We start from the raw sequence: 14,839 nt of genomic DNA, 5'->3' as shown, positions 1-14,839 counted from the left end.
ATGGGTTTTGAGGGGGCTTTTCGAATGGGACATAATAGATTCAAATCCCACATACCTTTTGTTTTGGTGTGAGAATGTAAATTTAATGCGTCACGCTTGGGTTTTATTTTGTAGTTAATTGCAGGTGGGAAAGCACTTAAATAATCCCCTCTACTCCAACCCTGAACTTGGTTTTTACTTTGGGGAAAGGTGGTACTTTCCCAGTCATAACCTGATGACAAACCCTTGGATGTTAGTGCCTTCGGTGAGGACATAAGTTCCAAGCTAATTAAAAGTCAAAAGTCGAAGTGGAATGACTTTTGCAACCCCACATGCACACACACGCGTATGTACATATGCAACAACATGGTTCGAATTTGACGCATTGCTCATACGCAATGTGGAACAGCAGCAATGTCGAACAATAGCGTTCCGTAAACTTCAAACGATTGACAGGATGTAGCGCAACCAGGATGCAGAGGAGGGAATGCAGGGAGGCGAAACAGCAATGGAAGGGAATTCGCAATTGAAGCTTGCTGCTCGCTGCTTGCTGCTGGCTGCTGGACATCCTGCCGAGGCTTATTAAAATTTTATTGTTCAACCCAGTTGTCTGGCCGAAGAAGGCGAGTAGTTGACATGGGGAGGCGACATGAGAAAGTCCATGGAGGCGGGTGCCAAAGACACAATTGTGACGGCTGTAGATCGTGGCACAAAAGGAGGCGTCCACCGGAGGGCGGATTGAAGGCGGACCGTCCATTGATGGGACAAACAAAAGGCAGGTGCAAAATGCGGACAAAGAAACACTTTCACGGAGAGCATTACAGCAATGACAACGAAGGGTGGCCAATGACGGGGGACTCTGCCTTTGTGGAAACTCGATAAATTACAAGATAGCGAAACGAATCAAACAAAACCCAAAATTAGCCGCTACTCGCTTCCTGCAACTTTTGTTCCCTGAGATTCTGGTAATATTTTAATAAAAATGTCAACTTTTGAGCGCACGACAGGTCGCGTGACATGCTGCCACAGACAGGTGGTGACGCAGCATCCAGCAGCAGCAGCAGCAGCTTCAGTCTCAAGTGCCTCATCCCGAATACTCCCCCTGATGTATTTATGATGAGCCCGAACTGATCCGCCTGCTCCACCACCATAGCCACCGCCACAACCAGTGTGTATGTGAAGCACGTTTTGCGATTTTGTGATTTTTTGCTGAAAATCCATTTGACGCTTGGCGCCGCCGCCCGGGCTTACAGTTTAGTTTATCTGCGTAAAAATATTTAAAGGACCCTCGTGGCCCGGCATCGGCAATCTGGAAATCTGAAAATCTGAAAATCTGGAATCAACGCATGTAGGCCTCATAATTCTGTCAGCGTCATAAACGCGTCGCTTGCCTCAACATGGCAGCTGCATGCGAATGGAATAATAAAAGAGGACACCCAATCTGCCAGCCCTAAAACCCAAGCCCCACCCACTCAACCTGCCTATTCCAGGATTCAACATGAATCTGAATCTGGGCAACTTTATGTTTTAATTTGATTTGATTTGTGTTGCGTTGTTGTGTTGTGTTGTGCCGCGCACACTGTCGTATGTGCAAATATTGTTAAGGCAACCAAATTTGATTTATCACGCGCTCGCACCATTGGATTTTCCCCACCGCCCCTTTGTGCCAGGCGTCTTAATTGGTTTTTGGCGTGCGAATTTTGGGCGCGGAAATGGGCCGAGCAATTAGCTGCACTCCGTATGCCACTTTAGAGGGTGTTGGGGGCGGCAGCAGCTTGGCTGCCTGTTAAGTGGCCACAAGTAGCAAAAAGCTGCAGATTTCGCCTGGGGCGAGGGAGACAATTGTCGGCAGAGCTGCCAAGTGAAGTTTGCAGTGGAAATTAAGGAATCATCACAAAAACCAAGCCCCGCGTTTATGCGGAGCATTTTGCAAAGTTGCTCATAAGCAAGGTCACACTGTTCATTGTCACAAGTAAGTAAGGCCACACTCGCTACGCCTGAAGTAGGGTCACACTTGAGTCGTATGTAGATGTGGTCACTCATTAAGCTTTCTTAAGAGGCAGTAAGCAAGCAATTCAAATTTCTATAGGTTAATATAAAGATTACTAGAGCTAATATATGTTTATGCCATAGAATTAAAGTGCCTAAGTAATATTCTGCAGCTTATCAAGATTCATGAAGTGCAAACCTTTTTGTGGCTGCCTTCTTATCCATATTGAATTCCCCATTCATAATTCATTTGATAAATTGTGAAATTGAAAGCGTATTTTGTTTATTGAAATAAATGCATAGCATATTCATGAATCGAAACCCGCCAAGAAGGTTGAATTAACCGGTATAAAAGGCAGACCTAATTCCCCTCCCAGTTAATCGGATAAATTCAGCTTTTGTAAACTCGGACAGCCACTGGGTGTGAACGCAACTAGAAGGCGGACAGCTGCTTTTTGCCGCACTTTCTGCTTTAGCCAGTTTCAGAGTCTGCTGACTGTGCTTAGGATTGAACTGCCATTTTAATTATGCAGCAGCAGCCGACAACCGACGCTCCACGGTCCACGGTCCACAGTCCACGGTCGACATCAGCGGGCGGTTGTAACTCAAGGGCGCGCCGAGGTCGTGGCGCCTTGCAGAGCCTGCGAAATTAATATAAAATGGCAAAAACTTTGCGAGGACATGGAGGGCTGGCGGTCGAAGAGGGGAGGGGGCATTTTAGCGAATAGCTACTGTGCCTCAATGGCAGATTGTGGCGCGAATGCAGCCGCCAACTGCATAAAATTTAACGAGAGACCCCGGACTGGCTGGCAGCATTCAGAAACAATTTGCTGCAGATTATGAAAATTGCTTAAGAAATTAAATTGCTGCAATGGGCGTAGCTCTATGTACCTAACTACATACATATATATGTAGCTGCAGGAATAGCAGAAGCCGCGTTGGGCCAAAGGTCCTGCGGTCGCAGTAGCAGTCGCGGTAACCGCGGGAAATTTGCATTTCCATTTGCGGTTACGGTCGAGACTCCAAACCCGCCGTTTGCCAGCGCCTTTGATTTGGCCCGGCACGTAGCAGGCGGTGGGTGGATGGGTGGTTAGATGGTGAATGGCACACAAAAAGGATTTCTGCTGCCTGTCCACTTTCTGCCTTGGTTACTAATTCAATTTGCAATAACAACACTGACCGACAGCGGTATGCTCTAATTATATTGCGGCTGCTTTGGTCAGCCAAAGCGGCTCGGGCCGTGAACTTTATTAAAAATATTTTGGGCACAGGCACCCCCACGAACCTGGAGTGTATTTACATACTTTTCCTTGCGCGGGAAATTTTTACGATTCCTAGACCAATTTGGAGGGCAAAGCACGCGCCCGGCCTATAAAGTGGGACCCTTCTTTATACATTCTTTTTTTTACTGTTCAATTAGCATAATGGGCACACCAAAGAAATGACGATTCTTGGGGGAGTGGCAAGTGGGGAGCAGACAGGAAGACGCGACTGATCCTTTTGGCAAATAAATAAATGCATAAATATAAATACAGTTGCGGTTGGAGTCCGAATTTTGGGGCATGAGGTTGTCCTTTTTCTCGTTTCTTCATTTGGGCCCTTCCGTTCGTTTTGAAAATGGTCAGCCGGCAGGCGGCACATCATTTCCGGTTTGTTTACGCAAATCGAGCACATTTCGCATAATTTCCTATTGCCAAATGGTAGAGCGCTGTGCACGGCATGCCAAAGTTACTCCACATATTTATATATATATGTATGTTATGTGCGCAATGTTTTTCTTGTGGCAAATTTTATGAAAATGCTTCCCAAATTGAATGAAAACATATTGACTATGCCATGACGACGACGTCAACGATGGCAAACGGCAAGAAAAACAACGTTGTTGATGGTTGACGGCGAGGATTCGGATTGGCAATGGGAATGGGAATGGAGGTATGTGGTATGGGGTATTGGGCAAAGCGTTTGATGTTGGCACTGCAAATACATGTCCCTGTATATTTGCCTACAAGTGAATACATACATACGTATGTGTGGGTTTGGAATCTATGTATGTGAGGTCCTTGGTATCTGTGAGCTTGCGTTATCGCCTGCTATTTGTATTTGCTACCCGCTGAGTGTGCGTTTGTGGGTTGCGGGGCTTTTTCTGTGGTTTTTTGAATATGTCTCATTTTGTGATTGCTCCCCTGCCATTTGCCTGGCATTCCGCCTCCTCCTACTCTCGAAATCCCCCACCCACATCTGAATTCCAATCCTGGGACAAACATGCCCGTTGGAATTTGATTTGATGCCGGCCGACAATAGGGCTTGAACTAAGAAACCTAGGCACACTGACCGCACTGGCTAATAAACAACAAAGCGCATAAATTGTTGGCCTAGACAGCATCCAGTATACGCCCGAGTGCCTACGCCATGGCCAATTGGCTGCAATTTAGCAAAATGCATCGAAGCGAAGGACCCCGGGTGAAAAATCCAAATAACAAAAACTAAAATAAAGTACGGAAAAAATGACGAGAGAATTTTCAGGCAGCAGGAAAATGAAGCCAGGCGACGAAGGACAAGGGCCGAAGGACGACGACGGGACGGCTATGGGAGATCAAGCTCAGGAATGTTGTGTACTTTCCCTGCTCGTACATACACACATACATACTCGTACATATGGGTGTATGCAGTTTCTGGAGAACAGATTGCTTTAATAGTTTAGTGCGGGAATTTTCTGGCTGGGCTATGGAATCCATTCAGTATTTGCTATCAGCTTGGTTTAGATTTAACATTTTCCTTATTTATTTTTAGACGAATTGAATGAAATTACTTATTTTGAGTAGATATTTTACCTTTTATAGATCATGGAATTTCGTTAAGTATGTGGTATCAGCTATGATTACACTTAACATCCTTATTTATTAGGAAAAAGGTGCAGCTTTGGATGAACGTGAAAACGTTATAAAGTTTTATTCTATTTGTTTACATTCATGAAACAATTTTTGAACTGCAAATTAGAGCAATGGAAATTCGACTTCCTGCGGCTTACTCCTTATCCCCTGATAAGCATTGTATAACAAATGGCCCGTTGGCTCCGCCCCTTCCGAATCCTAAAGGTTGTCGTTTATATCGCTTTTTTGCCATGTACATATATACATATATAATATAAATAACATCCTGCCCCTGCTGGCTTGCTGGCTGTCTGTCTTTGACTTGCCGTGCATAATTAAATCAGATCACATTTTAAAATTCCATTTATATTTACCTCTTGTCGGACCTGGGTGTCTGTCCTTTTGTCGGACGGGACCGACTCGTAAATCATGATTAAAAGCTTCGGGCGACAGGGCTGGCCGCCCAACTACTATGCCTAACACGTAGCCAACCAAAAAATAAAAAAAAAAATCGAAAGAAATATACTACAAAAAAGGACAACAACGGGGCGGCAGAAACTTCAAATAAAAAGCGCTGCGGCCAGCAAGACGACATCGCTGGCAGAGCAGCGGAGCTAGTTGCCGCAAAGATGGCAGAGCTGGGCGAGATTCAATTCTGGAGATACAAGTGGCACAAGAAGAGCAGTTTCTGGTTCCAGCCAGCCAGCAGCTGCGGTGGTGACTCACTTCTCAGCCGCCAGAAGAAAGGATGGGCAAGAAGCGAGACAACACAGCGGAAGCAACAAACAACATAGAGCACACACAGTTCTAAAAAGAACAAGAACAAGAAAAAAACGAAGGACTGAAAACGTGATATGGTAGGGTAGATGGTACATATATGTGGCTCGACTTGTATATAAGGCGAGATAAATCAAATGTGGCGAGAAATTGCAACAACAATGGCTGGCAAAGCCAAGAGAGGAGTCGCCGTCGTCGGCGTCACAGGACGAGCAGAGCAGAGCGCAGAAAAAAAAGGGGGAAGGGGGGAGAAAAAAACTAGCCAAAGCGAAAATGCGAAAAATTTATCCAATTTGGTAAAAATTTAGGTCACAGCCGGGGTTCCTCTCCTGGAAGCGCCAAAAGCGCAGCAGTGGCATCCACAGGCCACAGGAAGAGCTCAAGTGCAGCAAGTGCTGAAGCCATTGTCTCGCTCTCGTTGGCTGTTGGTCGAGGCGAGCCGAGGAGCTATTAGATAGCGTAAATTTGCAGGACATTGCAGGACGATGCAGGACGTCGGGAGAATGGTTGCAACTACTCTATACTCAACTAACGAAGCCCAACGAAACCGCACGGAACGAGGCGCAGCCGGCACAAAAGTGAGCCATGATAAATATGGCACAAGGGGGCCTGGAAAATATAAACATAAAGCATAAAACTGAAGGACCAAGGCAGAAACAGGAGGCCACTCTGAAGGAGTCCTGGTCAGAGTTCGGTGAAAGTTGGCAACTGCTAACTGGTTACTAGCAACTGTCATTCCCAGCGACACATACACAATTTACACAACTTACACAACGGTGGCCCCCACAGCCACCGCACAACCCCCACCCCCATTCTACTGACAGCTAATAGCACATGAAATGAGTAAATTATCGCACACTTGGCGGCAGGGACAGCCGCCTTCACGCTCCTCCCCTCCATTGCCAGCTAATTTGCAGTGAAAAGAAAACCAACAAGCCACAACATTGCGTATACGTGATATTTGCTCTCGGCGAGTGCTCAGCATCCCCCATGCGATGTGGCTGCCAGTTGGCAGATAAGCGAGAAAGTGCAGCGTAAAAAATCGAATGCATATTTCACAAACATAAAATGACGCAAAAAGAGTGAGAGGAGTAGAAATTCGATGCCAGGAGGTGCAAAAAGGTAAAAATGACAGAGGGTAGAAAGTAGCAAGTGTCCTGTTTCTGCCGATTCTGCAGCCAGTCAGCCAGCCAGCCAGTCAGCCGTGCCAATAGTATTTTCTGAATTACTTCGCACGATATGAACTCTGGCAACAAGTCCCAATAATTCTTAAGCTGCCAATAAAGGAAAAGGAAACCCAGAAGCACCAGAAGCACCAGAAGCACCAGAAGCTCCTGGAACCGTGGGGATGTTGGGCTGTTGCTCTGCATTAAATCAATGAATCGAACGGGCAACGGATGTCAGTAAGTTGCCATTTTGAGAAATTAAAAGTGCCCGTTGCCGCCTTCATTTCCGCTCTGCCATCTACTCGCTTCCGCTGCCGCTGCCGACTGCGGTCACACTGCGTTCCCCCTGCAGGTAATTCCCCAAACGCAATCCTATTAAAAAAAATGCGTAAGGATACTGAAATTACTTTCGCCCAGGAAGGCAAAGGATCCTGGACCCAGGAAAGCCGCAAAGCACTCGATAATGATGCCCTGACCATGCTGATGCGTCCGATAATAAGCTGCCTAATAACCCAAGGCGACCTGCGGAGACGTTTATGGGCGTGGCCCGGAATGGGCGTGAAGCTCCTGCTGCTTCAGTCGCTCAGCTGCTCCTTTACAGTTCGTCAATTTTAATGGTCCTTGGGAGGACACACTCGGAAATCGCTGCTAAAAGTAATTCACTTTTATATTAAAAAGATTTTCGTTATGCCCGGGTAGGTCGCTCATTTGCATGGCGTCCTCTTCTTGGCTGTTTGTGTGTTTGGGTGTCCTGTTCTGTGCTGTCCTGTCCCTTGGCTCGGCGCAAAAAGTAATAAAATAAACAAGTGTCGTGGAAAAAAAAAGGACGGCCTGCTGTAAAAACCGGGTCTACACCAATGTCCGCCGACAAAATGGTGTGAAAGTGATTTATATTTTAATTCAAAAATGAATTATTTAGCACACTTTTTAATTCCTTTTAGTCTTCTTCGCTTTATTACGGCTCGAATCTGAAATTCTGATTACTTTTTATTTGCTTTTACTTCCGCGAGTTTATTGCATTCGCTTCGGCCCAAAGAAATGCAAATATTTTTTGCTCATTATTGCGCTACATTTAACAGGGCCAAGAGAGGCCTAAAAGCTGTTGACAGTCGGACAACAGAGTGAGTCCTTGTGAAATCAGAACCAAATGCCATCAGACAATTTGCCGCTTAAGCGTGCAATGACATGGCACGGAAATGGGAAAAGGACTTGTGCATAACATGCATAATAAGGTACATCAGCAAGGACCCGCCACTCGACTCCACTCTGCTCCCTGGGATAACTAGTTCCTGCGATGTTATGCCTGCTCCAGAGAATTTCCCCATCATATGCAAAGCAAAATCTGACGGTCCTTAAATAAACCATCCTGCGACTTAGCAGCCACCCAGGCTGGTGTGGCGTTATGCCTCGCATTATGGAGCGCATAAAAGCTGGTTATAACCATTATTTGGGCGGACTGTAAGTCTCTGGTTGAATGCCTGTGAAATCGACAGTAAATTCAGCACTCCTTTCTGCATACTCTCTCTCTCTCTCTCTCTCTCTCTCTCTCTCTCTCTGTTGCAACTGATTATTATGAACCCATATAAGCAGCCCGGGGAACCGAAAGCGCTAACAGACCTTGGGCCAAAAACAAAGCAGCAAAGCGGCAGGAGAAAAAAAGTATATATTGTGGGGGCAGGGCCAACAAACTGCGAATAGAATGGAATTTGCAGTGTCCTGGTCGCCAGACTGCAGCGAAAAAATTTGAATATAAAATGCGTTATGCTGTGGGATTGGTGAGGGGAGAAGGGCGAAGGGGGCAGGGCGCGGAACGTAGGGCGTCGAAAAAGGAGCGCCAGATCCTGCGGCAACAATGAAATTGCGTATGTAAATTTCATGTCGTTACCAGAGGCAGCGGCAGCGGCAGCAGAAGCAGCAACATTGCTGAAATAATTAAAGTGGAATGCACCCGCAACAAAAAGATGGAGAAAAAAATCGCGACGCGGCCAGTTTGGAGCTGGAGTTTCCATTTTGGAGTCGCAATCGCAGTTGTCCTTAGTTTCCGGGGTCCTGGGTCGCGAGTCCTGGGTCCTGGTCCTTGTCCTGGTCCTCCTGTTTGTCTATTGCCAGCTTGGCAGCTTTTTTTCGCCCATTCCTTGGTCCTTCGTCCATATGCAAAATAGAAGCAGCAGCAGCAGCATCTGCTCCATGCTTCTTGCATTGCAAATGTGCGGCTGCAACAACGAGACACTGACTGCAACTTGTCAAAAAATGTCGCAACAACTGCGGCAGCAGCAAACGCTTTTGCTTTGCTTTGGCATAAATATGAGTGCCATCAAATTAATATGCGTGGCATATGGCGGACGATTTTGTGGTACAACATGTTAAGTGCATTCAGTGCCAGATGTTCCCACAGCAGTTGGCAAAAAAATGTAGGCCAGGAAAATGCGAATGGGAAATAAGACAAATTTCTCAAGTTACTGCAAATTAACTGAAAGTATCTCTTGGGTAATATGTGTGCTTTTCTGCTTTTGTTTTTGATTTTTAGGTAAAAAACTTATTTGTTTTGATATTTAACATCATCATCTTAAAATAACTTCTTTATTGTTTGCATCTTGTATTGAATCAAAATTTAAATTGAGAATTCATGTAAAATAGTTTTAAAGTAATTCCGCGCCCCGATTTTTTCCTGAGTGCCGAACTTTGGTGCCTCGGGAGCAGTGCATAATGCAGGCAGGACTCCTTGCCGACTTCTTGGCATCTTGGCAGGTTTTTCACGCTCCTTGAGTGACGAGCACGGATGCCCGGCGTGAGTTATGATGCTTAGCCGCGTTACTGCGGCTGGCGTGGCAAAGATAAAACTCCCATCTCCTCGAGCGTTTTTCGAGTGCGCTGCAGCCGGAGGAGTGGTGGGAGTGGCAGGAGCATCCGGAGCATCCGGAGCTGGAGGAGCGTTTAATTTGACTCGGAGTTGGCACCCGCAACTGTCCACGGGTGTGAAGCTTTTAGCGGAATTGTCTGCGGCATGAGTATACGTGTGTGTGTGCAGCATGCACATGTTGCACTGTCAGCTCAAGTGTGGCTGTGGAGAAAAAGCGGCGAATCCTGTCGCCGTCACCTGTGCCCTTTGTTAATATCCCAAATGGATCTCACCGCATCGCCCCGCATCGGCGGTTGTGCTTAATTTAAAAGCTTTTCATTAGAATCTCAGCGGGAAAACAAAATGCCAAGCTGTCGAATACCCGATAAAGATGGTTATATGCCACCACTCAAGGATATATGTCCGTCCATCCTAATCTACTATCTGCTGGCTAATGACATGTGAAATGTGTTGATAAAAAGCTTGGGAATGGGCACTAAGACATTATAAATTTGCGTTCCGAACGTTTGGCAGCTGTTGATTCAGTCCACTCAACGCATCACTGGGCAAAAAGTGGCCGGGCTTAGTTTTTGGGGGAGTGAAAAAGCCGGATCAGCCGCATCGAACCGGGATGGAGCACGGACCTGCCCCTTTGCCACATTAGCCACGCATCAGCGGGCACACGGACGCTTCGAGGCAGGCAGCTGCTGTCGCATTTGATTAGACTTTGTTTGCTTCTCTCCCCGGCTTTGGTCAAAAGGATATTGATAAAGGCATTGCGAGTCCTTCCTTGTATAGGTGTGTGTGTGTGTGTGTGTGTGTGCGCAAAGGTGCGTTCCGAAAGTTGAGTCAAAGGTTTTTCGCTTTGACTCGTAATTAATTTGCTTTGTTTCATCCGCTTGACTGGGCAGCAACCACCCAGAACTGCCCCAGAAAAGTGGGCGTGGCAAGTGGCAACCGCTGCGTCGCAGTTGGTGGCCGGCCAACTGAGCTGGCCCTTCGGCCTCGGCCATAAATTATTTTATTAAGCCACTTCGGACGGCCTTTCAGCACGCCCCGAAGTTATGTGAATTATTTTGCAAAAGTTAATTTCATGCAATAAATTCTAAATCGCGTTGGTAACATTTCATGCCACTGGAGGCGATTTCAATTCGTTTGCTGCTGCATTTTTGTTTTTCATTGTTCGACGGCAACTTTTTGGGGGGAGCCTGTGAAGCCTGGCCCGAAAAAGTATGCGGCATAATTACATTTTCAGCAGGTGATTAAATGGGCCGTAATTGTTTCTGGCGCTCCTGTTGTTCTTCGGGCCCCCACTAATAGCCGTAATTAGTGGCTGATCCCGCTGCCGGGGGATGAGTTCGTGTCCGCCAGGATGAGTAGGCTGGGATTGGGCTACGGGCTAAGGGCTGGGATCTGAGAACTCTTGGGGGCTCTGACTTTAATTTATGCCCGCGTGTCTTGCAGTCGTTTGTTTGTTTGTCGGTCTGCCGGGGGCTACATTTAAATTACACGATTTAACAGTGGAGCCTCGACCTTGCCTCCCGGTGTCGGGCAATAAAAGTTTTTCACTCAAAACAATAATTGAGCGACATTGCCGGCCCACTTGACTTGGGTGTGTGTGTCGGTGTGTGTTGGTGTGAGTGGAAGTGGAAGTGGCACTGCGACTGTGTTTGTGTTTGTCCTGGCTGCCTGGCTGCCTGACTGCCTGGAACTTCGGGCATCAATAAGCATCTCTTGATAAATGTCCAATTTAATTTTGCTCTCTTTACTTATCTCCGGGACTGGCGCTGTGCCTTTGATTCGACTTCACCACCGCCGCCCACATGGTCGCCCATTTTTTTTTTCTCTGCTTCCTATATGCAGGAGGAGCTTTTCCAGCTTTTTATCCCATTCTTTTCGTTTCCTCCGCCGTTCTTTTTTTTGCCGATTTTATTTCGTTTCATTGGCACCATTTCTTACACTTTGTCGGCTTCTTTTTATGCGCTCTGTAATCACGATACGAGCGAATGAATGGCATATTCGTTTGCCACTTAAGCAGATAAGCATTTCAACAATTGAGCGGCGGGATTATGGCGAGAAGTTCGATTTATAACCTGCAAGCGTACAAATAATTTGATATGAAAATGCTACACGGCGCTTTTAAGGCCATCATGCACTTGTTGCGAATTGAGAGTTTACCGGGTTTCTATGCCGAAATCAGTGTATTTTTCATTCGAATATGGGCTCCATCTTCTTGGCTTCCCCACATCAATTCCATGATTTTCATTTTTTCCCTCTTTGCTGGCCAATTTATTTTTCCCTCCATTCTTCTTAGGGTTTTTTTGTATTTTCTGTTTTTCTTTTTTTTGGTTTTTTTTCTTTGCAGCTTGCGCTTTAAATGTAATTTAATTCGTCTTCCATTTCTACTTGCAGACACTGCCGCCAGCAGACGGCGTCTGGCGCCGGAACTGTCTAGCGGGTAAGAAATATGCTGAGGCTTTGATTTAATTGAACTTGCGTCATTTTCCCCCCAAATGGAGCCCGGCCGCACTCGAATCCGGATCCGGGAACTGTGCATCTGCTCCATATTTAAAGTACGGCGGCCTTATTAAGCAGCTGGCGGGCGGGAGAACGGGGCGGAACGGGGTCCATTGAGTTTGGCTAATGGAAGTCTGCCACTGATAGCAGGCGTGCTCGCTGAGATCCTGCTTCCATGCTACACTGCAAAAAAACAGGAAGTAATCAAGAAAATCTAGAGGGTATCAAAAGCAGCCATACAACTGCCAGAAGTTCTTGATTAGCAGCATGTTTTGAAAAACCTCCTTGGTAAATCTCAATTTTATGAGGTTTGAATAATCTTTTCAAGTGCACACCATGTTGGTGCCACATGTGGGCCAGCACCGCGGCTAGTAAATATTGTCTCATTTGGTATGCTGTGTGCCGTGGCCAAAATCAATAAATCAAAGCTGGCCAGGGATGAGCCTGGATGAGGATGAGGATGAGGAGGAGGATGTGGCGCAGTTGGTGGACCTGCGAACTGGGTCTTGGTTGCGACGTCACGAATGTCGCACTCCGGCGCGTGCCTTGGTCCCAGCTGGAGCTGCCAAACATATTTGCGTGCGCCAATGCAAACAATGCCGGGTGTTGCCACACATTGACCCCCACCCACTTGCCACCCACTAAACCAGCGAACTAGCCACCCACTAGCGCCCAGCGAACCGCGCCAACTATCGTTTCAAGGCCGCCTGCTTATTCAGACCGGTATCGCAGCCCGCATTGATAGCCTGTCTAATGTTTACAGCTGCTTTGCCTTCCATGCCCAGAGGTCCTGACCTGGCAACAGGTTGACCCGAAACCCCCACGCTGGCATGCAGTGCAAACTTCAACATTGCAGCCCAGAACGCCATATTCCCATATATATACATACATATGTACATATGGGATCGAGTTGAATCTTTGCCCGTCTGTCAGCTGGGAACGGAGCGACCACAAAGGCAAATACGCTTGGCTAAAACTTGAAGCGGCTCAAAAGTTTCACGTTTTAAAGGCTTAGCCCAACCCTTTTGGGCCACGCCCCCAGAGGGCGGCTGTGCTGGTTTTTATGCGCCGCTCTGTGGGTTTAAAAAGCAATTCCGCAACTGTTTTTGCACACAGCATATGTATTTGTAGCTAGCTCCCTTCACACATATATTCGTATATATATTCGTATTCGTTTTTCATATATCCCAGCGGGCTGGCAACAAAGCTACCGAGCCGAGCAGAGCCATTCCAAATACCATTTCCCAGGATCCCATACGAATACCCAGTCCCCAAGTTTCCCAGTCTCCCAGTTTCCCAGTTTCCAGCCACCAAACAATGCTGTCGTTATCGTCGTTTTCACTTCAATTAAAAGTTGGCAACTTTTCTTGCCATGTTTACCTAACTTGGCTGGGACAACGGAGAGCAACGGGCTCCGATTGCCATTATGCAGATTCGTATGGCTGATTACCGAATTACAAACTGTAATGGCAGCAATTGTTTTGCTGAGACTCCCCGAGTTTTCCATATGCCACACGCGAATGGTAAGTAGGCCGCAAGTTGTCACTGCAAACAAAAAATGGCTAAAAGGGAGCACACAGCCCCACCCCCCAACACTAAATGCCTTCAAACAGGCCGAAATGGGATGGTATGTGGGTGAACATGGAACAATGTCATGCAACAATTTGCAGCAGACACTCAGCGACACCCACACACACAGCCATACTCACACAGTCATCCACTCACACATAAAGAAGGTCAGACCTTAAAGCACGTATCCGACGTGTGGGCCGAACGACTTCCGTGCTGTTCACGCCCCAATGCGTTTGCCCTCTCCTTCCGACCCGCTGATCCCACTGCCAGGAATTTCCGCGAACGTTAATTGCGACAAGCCAGCACTCGCCTGGGGGCCAAAGGAGCAAAAGAAATGCCATCTGCTTGCACCTGGAAATGGCTAGAGACAGGTGCACGCAACTGTATAACAACTTAGTTGAGGGACTTGCGCCCTCAAAGGAAATACTTAAAAAAAAAGAAGAGGAGAACCAGAAAAGGAGACTCAGCACACATACGCATTAAATATGATATGAGATGTCCCCAGACTTTGCCAGGTGTCCCTTGGGGTAACTCCACCTAAAACTATATTTTCCGCAAATAATTACATTACATACATTGTAGATGCTTTCTTTCTGCTTAATACTACTCTTTGCTAAAGCATAAAAGGGAATTGAAGATACTTTTATTTTCCAAAAGTCGTATTCCAGCAAGGTCTCATGTAACAATCAATATATTTGGATATAGCTTCCATTTCCGGCCATCTCTAACTGAAGGGGTCACGCTCAAAGTCGACCCACGACCCGCTGCCGACTGCATATGTTGCAATCGAGGCCAGGATGAGTTAGGGGATAACCATTTTATGGAGGTGCCATTTGCCATTTACTCGCCACCGCCACTCGCTTCGCTTCCTCGCCATTGAGGCTGCCTGGCAGCTTGGTATCATTAAAATTGATTTTGCAGAAGGATGCTGTTCGGTTGGCGGCGTGAAGCGGCAAAGAAAAGACTGAGAGCCGTTGAAAGTTGGCTTTTCTATTTGCCAAACACCAAGGAATTTGCTAAATTGCTTTTCTGCTTGCACCAGCACCAGCTGCCTTGGCACACCTGTCCGCCCAGTCAGGGGCGGCGGTGGAAGGGGGGGGGGCCAGAAACGGAAGCGGGATCGGTAGCTA

At 46.8% G+C, this 14,839-nt stretch overlaps 1 protein-coding gene across 1 annotated transcript in view; it reads left to right on the top strand.

Moving 5' to 3' along the window:
* The first annotated feature begins 12,040 nt into the window (after positions 1-12,040).
* The window catches only part of LOC122620970, a 32,724-nt gene continuing 29,925 nt past the window's right edge, over positions 12,041-14,839 (top strand). Inside the window, exon 1 of the mRNA XM_043798671.1 lies at positions 12,041-12,078. The gene's annotated coding sequence lies outside the window, so the exon portion shown is untranslated. The remainder of the gene's footprint in view (positions 12,079-14,839) is intronic.

The sequence above is a fragment of the Drosophila teissieri genome, chromosome 3R (genome assembly GCF_016746235.2).
Source record: "Drosophila teissieri strain GT53w chromosome 3R, Prin_Dtei_1.1, whole genome shotgun sequence".
Taxonomy (NCBI): Eukaryota; Metazoa; Arthropoda; class Insecta; order Diptera; family Drosophilidae; genus Drosophila; species Drosophila teissieri.
Note: the sequence above shows the minus strand (reverse complement) of the source record. Positions and strands in the feature narration are given on the sequence as shown.